The sequence below is a fragment of the Chrysochloris asiatica genome, unplaced genomic scaffold (assembly GCF_000296735.1).
Source record: "Chrysochloris asiatica unplaced genomic scaffold, ChrAsi1.0 scaffold00038, whole genome shotgun sequence".
Classification (NCBI taxonomy): domain Eukaryota; kingdom Metazoa; phylum Chordata; class Mammalia; order Afrosoricida; family Chrysochloridae; genus Chrysochloris; species Chrysochloris asiatica.
The window spans coordinates 22,490,498-22,502,103 of record NW_006408556.1 but is presented as its reverse complement, the minus strand read 5'-3'; the positions used below and the strand labels follow the sequence as shown (position 1 = coordinate 22,502,103).

Sequence of the window (11,606 nt, the reverse complement as noted above, 5' to 3'; positions counted from 1 at the left end):
TAAAGACATAGCCAGAGAATTCTTTCCTTCAACCTTGTCTTCATTAGTTATTTATAAGCCACTTTTTTTTTTTAACTAGCCAAAGAACTTTATTAACTTTTGTTTCAAATTTATTCCCAGGCTTCTTCAGCATAATTGGCTGCAAAGAATGAATTATGTATAAGCAAAAACTGAAAGAAGCTGCAATGTCCAAAGGGCTTGGGCTTAAACATATTAGAGATCTAAATTTTATCAGATCCATAAACCAAACAAATTTAAAAGGCAGTCATAATATAAAATAGCAGATCCAAGCAACTTCTTTAAGCTTTATTTTCTTCAGAGGTTAACTCTAATCCGTTAGACTCATTCTTGGATGCCTCATGAAAAATTTCCACAGGATCTGGAATTTCATCATCATCATCCTCTCCAGATTGTGTGGGCAGAGCTTCAGCCAATCTTCTTATATTAGACCATCTGTGTGCCAAGTTGGTTCAAGATGCCGGGGAGCATTTCTGTCAGCTGCTTTGTCTCAGCATGGCTGGTAATGGTGAAAGTGTTTGCTGCCTGAGATGCCTGAACTTTAGGATTGTTAAAGTGGATCACTGTTCCTTGGTTTGTGAACATATTCATCTCTTGAATACCAGGGATATTATTTACCACCACCACCCCTCAACTTATTTAAGGAGAACTGAAGTTTATGTATCATCTACTGTAGTTGTTCTATGAACCACCTTCTTTCTGTGAGCAGTTCCTTTTCCACCAATGCGCACCAGTACCTGCAGTTTGGTGAGTTTTCCCTGATTCATGATTGTTTCTTTCATTCTATTGGACCAGGGACTAGGGCTGGTACTCAGAGGGGCTTTGGCAGACCCGCTGAGATTAGGCACTCACATGCGGGGATGCAAGATGGCAGCTAGAGGGAAGCCAAAGTGACCTAAGGCCCTATAAGTCACTTTTATTTTATTTTTAAGTTAGATCCTGATTTATTTTTTCTGTGTTTCTTTTCACAAAAATATGCAGAGACATCTGTTGTATTTTTGTGTCTAGGACTCCTTGGGTAGTATAAACGGCTAAGTACTCAACAATTACCTAAAATGTTGGTTGTTAGAACTCATGCAGAGGGACCACTGAAGACAGGCCTGGTACTGTTCATGTGAAAGCAGTGGTAACACTAGGAAGGTGTGAATGGTGTGAGCAGGAGGGTATGAATGGTGTGAGCAGGAGGGTGTGAATGGTGTGAGCAGGAGGATGTGAATGATGTGAGCCATATTAAATAACAAAGTTGGCCTGACACAAAAATAACTGTCTATGAAAAAGTTGGCTGTGTTCCAGCATAAATTTTATTATCTTCTTTATAGAAATATCTCTGTAGCTAGTTGTTACAAAAAAAATACAAAACACTTTTTTGTAAGCTCAGATTATATGTATCAATATATCTCAAGGCTAAAATTGTATTCTAATTCATTTTTTTGAAACTTCTAATGTGCTCTCCTCTGTCCGTTTGTTGTATGTGATGACTTGTGTGTCGCTGTGATGCTGGAAGCTATGCTGTTGGTATTTTCATACCAACAGAGTCACCTGTAGTGGACAAGTTTCAGCAGTGCTTACAGAGTAAGGCAAACTAGGAATAAGAAGATGTAGAGTAGTTTTGATGACAATCCACTACAAACCTAATGAGTAGTAGTTGAACATTGTCAGGTGTAGTATCAGAATATGAATCCCTCAGGTACTCAAAGCACAACTGGGGAAAAGCTACTTCATCAAAGTAAAATTGACAATAATGATATGAATGGAGTAAAACTTTCAGGACCCACATTTGTTGATGTGGCATACTCAAAATGAGGGGAGACAGATGCAAACCTCTGTTAGTAATCAGAACATACAAAATATGGATCTAGGAAAGTTGAAAGTTGTAAAAAATAAAATGGAATGCATAAAGATTGATATGCTAGATATTAGTGAACTAAAATGAACTAGTATTGGCCATTTTGAATCTGACAATTGTATGGTTAACTATGCAGGAAATGTCAATTTGAACAGGAATGGTATCACAGTCATCATTAAAAAGAACATACCAAGATTTATCCTGAGGTACAAAGCTGTCTGTGATAGGATAATATCCATACACCCACACAGAAGACCAGTTAATACCACTGTGATTTAAATTTACACCCAACCACTAAAGCTGGTAGTGATGAAATTGAAATATCCTAGCAACTTTTTGAGTCTAAAGCTCATCAAGCATACAATCAAGATGCATTGATAATTATTGATGATATGAATGCAAAAGTTGGAAACAAAGCAGAAGGCTCAATAGTTGGAAAATACGGCCTTGGTGAAAGAAATGATGCTGGAGATTGCATATAGAACTTTGCACACTAACACATATTCATTGAAAATAGCTTTTTTAAACACCATAAAAGGTGACTATACAGGTGTACTTCACCAAATATAATATACAAGAATCAAATTAACTACATCTGTGGGAAGAGAAGGCAAAAAAGCTAAATATCATTAGCCAAAACAAGGTGAGGGGTCAACTTTTGAACATACCATCAATTGCTCATTCAGCAACTTCAAGCTGAAAATGAAGAAAATTAAAACAAATCCTTTGAAGCCAAAGTATGATCTTGGATATATCCCACCTGAATTTAGAGATCATCTCAAGAAGAGATTTGATGCATTAGACAATAATGACTGATAAACCAGAAGATCTGGTCAAGAACATCATATAGAAAGAAAGCAAAAGGTCATTTAAAAAAAACAGTAAAAACAAAAACACAAATGGAGGTCAGAAGAAACCATAAAACATTCTCTTGAGCATAGGAAAGCTAAAGTGACTGGAAGTAATGAGGGAGTAAAATAACTAAACAAAAAATGTTATATCGCAGCTCGAGAAGGCAAAATAAAGTATAATAAAATATGTGAAGAGCTGGAGTTAGAAAATCAAAAGGGAAGAACACACTCAGCATTTCTCCATCTGAAAGTAGAGAAGAAAAATTTCAAGCCTCAAATTGCAATACTGAATGATTCTATGGGCAAAATGTTGAATGATGCAGAAAGCTTCAAAAGAAGATGGATAGAACACATCAAGTCACTGTGCCAGAAAGAGATGGTTAATGTTCATGAACTGTTGGTACTGCAGGATAAGCACTCAACCAAAAGGTTAGTTTGAACTGCAAGATCAGCATTTCAAAACTACCAGGGTCACTATGAGTTGGAACTGACTTAATAACACTTAACAACAACATTCAATCTGAATACTACGCAAATAACCTAAGAAAGAATGAAGAAGAATGTGGCATCTAGATTGGAGGAAGACTCATTAACAGCCTGTGATATACAGATGATACAGCCTTGCTAGCTGGTAGAGAGTCAGAGAAAAAGAGGAAGACCCCCAATGAGATGGATTAGCCAAGTGGCAGCATCGATGGATTCAAACGTGGAAACAGTAGTGAGGTTGGCCCAGGACTGGGCAGTGTTTTGTTCTGCTGTGCATAAAGTCACTTCAGATCGGTACCGATTCGATGGCACCTAACAACAACAAAGCATAACCTCATATGCATGCAAAAGCTGGACAGTAAATAAGGAAGACTGTAGAAGAATTGACACATTTGAGTTATGGTGTTGGAGGAGAATATTGAAAGTGCCTTGGGCTGCCAAAAGAACAAACAGATCCATGTTGGAAGAAGTACAGCCAGAGTACCACTTGGAGGCCAGGATGGCCAAACTTTGTCTCTCATACTCGGACATATTGTCAGGAGGAACCAGTTGCTGGAGAAGTATATCATGTTTGGTAAGGTGGAGGGTCAGAGGAAGACTCCCAGAGATGGATTGTCCAGGTGGCAGTAACGATAGTGAGGTTGGCCCAGGATTGGGCAGTGTTTCATTCTGCTGTGCATAGGGTCGCTATGAGTCAGTATTGACTCGATGGCACCTAACAAAAGCAAGCATTGTTTATATTCAGACTAGTATAAAACTGAAGACTGCATGAAGATGTTATATTGTTAACAAAGCTAATCACAAATTATTGGTGTTGGTATAAAACTACACAGTAGTGTTTCTGAGCAAACTTTGAAAAATGTCAGAATTTCATTTTTTAAAAGTTTTGATTAATTATGCATATATAACAATCAAATAATATCCTGTGAATATGAAATTTCATTTGTCTCATAATATAAAACTATTTTAAAATCTTCATTTCAGCTCTTTACAGATTTTCAGCAGAATCAAAATACTAAATAATGAGCATGTTAAACTTAAAAGAATAATGCATTCATTTAAAATTTTTCTTGAAATTTAAAAAAATTGGTGATTTTGCTTAGAGAGAGAGAAATAAAAGAGTAGCTGAATTACAATGTCAGATGAATTTCCAACCTTGAATGGTATTTGATGTTAAAGTGAGGGCATTAATTGGGAAAAAACTTGGGATGGGATTATTTGTTGTTGTTGTTAATGGCTGTCGAGTCGGTTCCAACTCATAGCGATCCTGTATAGTATTGCCAAGGAGCAGCTGGTGGGCTTGAATTGACAACCTGTGGTTCAAACCAATTTTGTGGCCCAGTACATTATCCTGCAATGCCACATGGGCTCATAATCAGGAAGCTGGAGATGTCGAGACCCTAAATTTTCCTGAGTCACTCTGGTAACAGAACTGTCCTCGTAGCCTTTGATGATGATAAGATTAGCCCAGGTGTACCCAATGAGTCATTGTCTGAGATATTGCCTGGGGCAGCACCTGTAGAATTTTCTGGGGCATTGCTGGCGGCAAATACTTTTCAAGCTATTGCTGAATATTCCCAGGAAACAAAAACACCACTAGAGCTATAATTAGGCTTGGGTCCCAGTGAGCTCCATAAGGTGAAGTACAAATTGTGACACAGGAAGAGGTACACTACACTCCAAAGGAATGCTTGCTTTTTCTAATACTTACAAACAGACATTTGAAGACTATGTATTACTATTAAGGGAGTAGGACAATGGTGCAAAGAACATAAAATTTCATAAGCCTGAATTTATTGATATGAGTTTAGTAAATACAGATTATTGATATGAGCTCAGTAAGCACAGATTGAGAGGTTAGGAACAGATCTAATAGTTTATTTGGTTGGTTTATTGAAGCCTGGATTACATGGTGGCTTACATTAAATCAAGTTGAAGTACAAGACCTGCCTTGGTATACTACAGAAGAAGGGAGAAGAGGAAGAACCTCCAGGACATGGCTTGACACTATAGCAACAGCAATGAACTGAAGAATAGCAGCAATGATGAAGATGGCGCAGGACCAGACAGTGTTTTGTTCTGTTGTACATAGGGTTGCTATTAGTCAGAACAGACTTGCTGGCACCTAACAACAATAACAGCAATGTGCTCTGCTCATAGCTGTTGATATTACCTAATGCCAATGCTGTTTTGAATCCTGTGGTTTCATCTGCATATACTACAAGCATGAACTGTTTTGTTTGTTTGTTTTAGTTATTGCTGATGTTTTTAAAGTCGATGAGTTTGTCTTATTTTCTAATGTTTTAGTTATAATGTTGTAATTAGTATTTGTGAATCCATTATCAATAACTTTTTTGAGAATGAAGTAGTAATTTAAGGAAAAAGAGAAAAATAGAAGAAGGCTTATACCACTAATAATGTAACTCAATTTGGAAGGATTTTACAAAACAATGGTGCTGCAAATACTCATATAATCTAAGAAATACTACATTAAATGATTTATAGTTCCATTTATTGTATGTTATCCTGTGATTAAAATTGATAATAAACATTATTAAGGATTTTGTATGGTCTGGCATAGGAGGAAGCCCACGGGATGGGGGATGACACCCTAAGTTACTGTACTCGGGGACACCAACTCTAGTCATATCACTGCTTGAAAACCCTGTGGAGCAGTTCTACTTTACACACAGGGTGCCACCATGTGCTGGACTCAACTCAACAGTACCTTAACAACATGCAGATAATTTCTCATTCCTTCGAACATGCTTTTTAGCCTAGCTTTTTTCACTTAAAAAAGGGAAAACACACACACATACAGATTTAAGAGGACTTCAAAAAATTCATAGAAAATTGCCATTATCTTTTAATTCCATTTTTCTATGAAGTTTTTGAGGCTTTCCTCATGCATATATATGTATATTGTTGTTGTTAAGTGCCTTCGAGTTGGTCCTGACCCATAGCGACCCTGTACAGGGTTTCCGAGGGTGTAAATCCTTACAGGAGCGTTCGAACGCCTCATCTTTCTCCCGCGGAGCGGCTGATAGTTTCCAACCGCTGGCCTTAAGGTTCGCAGCCCGATTCGTAACCACTACGCTAGCAGAGCTCCGGGTCGCTATGGGTCGGGACCGACTCAACGGCACTTAACAACAACATACACACACACATATATATCCTGGAAATTACTGATGGCACTGATGATCATAGGGAAGTTCTTTATTTGTGGGTTTATTTTTTTTCTTTCTTTCTTATTACATAATGCTTCCATTATGCAAGTATATCATAATGTATTCAACTATCTGGGAATTTAGGTTGTTCCCAAACGCTTGCTATTTACAAGTAATATCAGAAATCAATAACCATGTACAAACATTATGCAAGCAAGAATAAATCCAGACTTTGATGGGGAGAGGCTTTATTCAGAAAATAAAGAAGAAAAGGAAAAGGGACTATTGTATAGTGAAGGAAGGAGAAGCTTCAAAAGAGAGAACATACCAGCCTTATGATGTGCAAGCATTTTACTAAGTAAAGGGAAAATAATTCCTTTCTAGAGACTAAGAATGAACAAGCAAAAAAAAAAAAAAAAAAAAAAAGCCAGGTGTATGAGGAAGCAGATGAAAGGTTAAAGTCATTAGATAACAAATCAGAATGTTTTATTGTCTCAGGTCAGCTGATTTTTTGCTCTGAAGTCAGAGGTAAAGCACGTTAGTTCCTATTGAGGGTGGGCCAAAGTTCAGGTACTTGCTGGAAGGAGAGAAGCTTAATCAAAGTTTGATTAATAAGTATTTTGCTTTGATTAATCTTTAAAGACCCTAATTCCAAATAAGGCCAAGTTTACAGCTACCAAGGATTAGGATTTCAACATGTTTTTTTTTTAGGGTAGAGCTGCTTTCTATGCCTCCATAAACCTATGCTTCCAAGATTTTTTTTTTTTTTTTTTTTTGCTGCTATAATGGGTGAGAAAAAAATATCTCATTATAGTCTGAATAGCATTTTTCTTTTGAGTAAAGTTAAATATTTTTTTCACATGCTTGAAAGCCATTTTATGTTTTTCTGTGCTGCTAATTATGTCTCCCAATGGAATGCAGAAATGATCGGACAATCTCTTTGATATCCCATGTGAGTAAAGTTTTACTAAAGGTAATACAGAAATGGCTGCAAGCATACATTGACAGAGAACTTCCAGAGGTTCAAGCCGGATTCAGAAGAGGCCGCGGAATGAGGGATACCATTGCTGATGTCCGATGGATCTTGGCTGAAAGCAGAGACTATCAGAAAGATGTTTACCTGTGTTTTATTGACTAGTCAAAGACTTTTGATTGTGTGAATCATGACAAGTTATGGACAACATTGCGAAGTATGAGTATTCTGGAACACTTAATTGTGCTCATGAGTAATCTGTAAACAGACCAAGAGGCAGTTGTTCGAACAGAACATGGGAACACTGAATGGTTTAAAATTAAGAAAGGTGTGAGACAAGGTTGTATTCTTTCACCATACTTATTCAACCTGTACACTGAGCAAATAATCCGATAAACTGGATTATATGAAGAAAAACGTGGCATCAGGATTGGAGGAAAACTCATTAACAACCTGCAATGTGCAGATGATACAACCTTGCTTGCTGAAAGTGAAGAGGACTTAAAACATTTACTGAAGAAGATCAAAGAGCACAGCCTTCAGTGTGGATTACATCTCAATGTCAAGAAAACAAAAATCCTCACCACTGGACCAATAAACAACATTCTTATCAATGGAGAAAAGATTGAAGTTGTCAAGGACTTCATTTTTCTTGGATCAACTATCAGCACTCACAGAAGCAGCAGTCAAGAAATCAAATGATGTTTTGCATTGGGTAAACCTGCTGCACAAGACCTTTTTAATGTGTTGAAGAGCAAAGATGTCAGCTTGAGGACTGAAGTGCGCCTGACCCAAGCCATGGTATTTTCAATAACCTTATATATATGTGAAAGCTGGACAGTGAATAAGGAAGACCGGAGAAGAATTGATACTTTTGAGTTATGGTGTTGGAGGAGAATATTGAAAGTGTCATGGCCTGCCAAAAGAACCAATAGATCCGTTTTAGAAGAAGTGCAGCCAGAGTGCTCCTTGGAGGCCAAGATGACCAAACTTCATCTCTCATACTTCGGACATATTTTCAGGAGGGACTAGTCACTGGAGAAGGATATCATGTTTGGTAAGGTGGAGGGTCAGAGAAAAAGAGGAAGACCCCAATGAGATGGATTTGCCAAGTGGCAGCATCGATGGGCTCAAGTGTGGCAACAGTAGTGAGGTTGGCCCAGGATTGGGCAGTGTTTCATTCTGCTGTGCATAAGGGTGCTGTAGATCAGTGCCGACTCAATGGCACCTAACAACAACAACAATAATTATGTTTCCTGCTTATTTTTCTATAAGGTTTTGAGTATAGTTCCCTCTCTCAATTTAGGAGCTCTTTATAGTTTAAGGACATTAACTCTTCCAAATTTTTCTTCTATTTGATATTGATATTTTAACTTTAGTTAGGGTGCTTTGTCTTTGGGAAATCATGTATACACATTGTTGTTACAGATGCTATCAAGTCTGTTCTGACTCATAACATCCCTATGTACAACAGAACCAAACACTTCCTAGTCTTACACCATCCTCACAATCATTCCTACATGAGCCCATGACAAAATATTTCATTAATTTTTGCTGGGGTTGGATATATTTTAAATAATGTTTAAAAATTAATTATAATCAATTCAGTCTTGAATATGTATGCTAATGCTTAAGCTTTTACTAGTAAAACAGTTCATGTCTTCTATCTATAAATCTTGGTTAGTACACTTTTTAGTTTATGTTTACTATAAATAAAATTATAATTTCACTCTCATCACAAACCAGATAAATTCCATATACAAATATTTAAAAGCAAAAGTGCCAACCATTAAATTTTACTTAAGTAATTAGAAGCAAAAGATGAAGGCACTTGATTCTAAAAACAAAATATAGGTTACTGCTTGAATCTTAAATAGAAAAACACTGTTTACGATAATCACTAAAAAAAGAAAGAAAATTATACTTAAACCGACATGACAAGATACTCAAACAATATTGTTGAATCAAAAAACAGATTGCAAAGCAATAATAGAGTATGATCCCATGCTATAAAATTAAGTATATTATAATTTTTATATATTATAGATATTATGTATTTAAATATATGCTAGTGGTGGTGGTGTGCTGTTGAATCAGTTCCAACTCATAGCAACCCTTTATAGGATTTTCCAGGCTGAAATGGAGCAAAAAGCCCCATCTTTCTCCTGAGGAGTGCCTGGTGGACTTGAACCGCTGACCTTAAGTTAGCAACCCAGCACACAATCCACTATGCTACCAGGGCTCCATGTAAATATATTTGCACACATGTATACATATACAATGTATGTGTGCATGTACTTAAGAGAGAGAGAGAGAGAAAATTCTATGTGAACACACAATCTATTAATTGTTGTTATCCTTGAAAAATAGCAAGCCTAAGAGGTTGGAAATTAGAAAGATTCTTGGTTTGCTTTATATGCATGGTTATATACTGTTCAATATGTATTTTTATAATAATCATGTACTTTTATTATGTTAAAGTAACTTCTTAAGTAAAAATAAAAGCAGTGTAAGAAACAAGATTGATAGCGAAAATCCCAAATATTTAAAAAGGTTTTTTAAAATAAAAACATCTAGTATTCTGCTACTGCTGCTCCTCCCTGTCGTCAAGCCAATTCTGATTCTTGTTGTTGTTGTTAAGTGTTGTCAAATCGGTTCCGACCCATAGCGACCCTGTATAGGTTTCCAACAAGCAACAAGTGAGATTGAACTGCTGACCTTACAGTTCAAATGGCTTTGCAGTCTGGCACATTAATCTACAGGATTCCTACTTTACCCTTATAAGGTTTGTTGTTGTTATGTGCCATCGAGTCGGTTCCGACCCATAGCGACCCTGTATAGGGTTTCCGAGGGTGTAAATCTTTACGGGAGTAGAAAGCCTCATCTTTCTCCCGCGGAGCAGCTGGTAGTTTCGAACCGCTGACCTTAAGGTTCGCAGCCCGATTCGTAACCACTACGCTACCAGCGCTCCTTTCACTAGAAGGTTTAAGGGGCCATAAATCTTTATGGGAGGAGAAAGTCTGATCTTTCTCCCACAGAGCAGCTAGTGGATTCAAACTGTTGACCTTGAGGTTAGCAGTACAATGTGTAACCTGCTACGCTATCAGGACTCCTTATCTAATCCTCTATTACATGGAAAAATCTAAAATTATTACAAGAAATAATAAAGGATCTTAAATTCAATAGGTGAATAATTTGACCATTATTCTGATTAACAGCTAAGAAGAATGTGTCAGGAACCCAATACATACATACAAAAATAATTTGGATAATTAAAGAAAATGATAAAAACAGCATAACCAAATCAGGAAAGTTCTTTTTATATTTTGTTTTGCTTTGTTTGTTTGTTTTTTCCTGTTTGCAATATATAATACAACTCTTCAGTTAGGATAATGAGGTCAAAAGGGATAAACTGGCACAATCGTTTGAGATAAGTGGTCTATTGGTTGGTTGGTGTTATGTGCGGTGGAGTTGGTTCCGACTCATAGCTACCCTGCATAGGGTTTCCGAGGCTGTAAATCTTTACGGGAGCAGAAAAGCCTCGTCTTTCTTCCGTGGAATGGCTGGTAGTTAGCATATTACATATCAAATCAGGAGCTCTGGTGGCATGGTTGGGCTGCTAATCGAAAGGTCAGCAGCTCAAATCCAGGAGCTGCTCTGCTGAAATATTAGACTTTGTATTACTGTAAAGATCTACAGCCTCAGAAACCCTATACAGGGTCGTTAAGAGTTGGAATTGACTCAATGGCTAACAACCAAATTATATATCAAGAGTTTTTAAATGATCATATCCTTTGATATGGTAATTAAGCATATGAGATTCTAATGAAGGAAATAGTCTAAAATACAATTTAAAAAAAAATCTAGTCAAACAACCAGAAACAAGTGTTCCTTTTGGGGGTCAATGAAATAAGACTAAAGCCTGACATCTAGTGTTCACTGCAGCAAGCTGCAGGATAATAACGAAACATCTGGTTCTTCTTGTTGCTAACTGCCAGGGAGTCATTCTGACTCATAGCAACCCTGTATAAAGTTTCTGAGGAGACTCTGGTTGGTTTGAACTGCCAACGTTATGGTTAGCAGTCTGGTGCTTATCCTACAGCGCCACACCAAGACTCCAGCACCTAACAATAAGAAATAAATATCTGGTTCTTAATTGTTAGGTGCTGCGAATTAATTTTCTACTCATAGCGACTACATGTGACAGAGAAGATTTGCCCTGTAGGATTCCCTGCATCTTTACTGGAGCAGATTGCCAATTTTTT

The 11,606-nt window shown here is 37.1% G+C and overlaps 1 pseudogene; it reads right to left on the bottom strand.

Moving 5' to 3' along the window:
* Positions 1 to 299: 299 nt before the first annotated feature.
* On the bottom strand, positions 300 to 800 carry LOC102825839 (annotated as a pseudogene).
* Between the last annotated feature and the right edge of the window lie 10,806 nt (positions 801 to 11,606).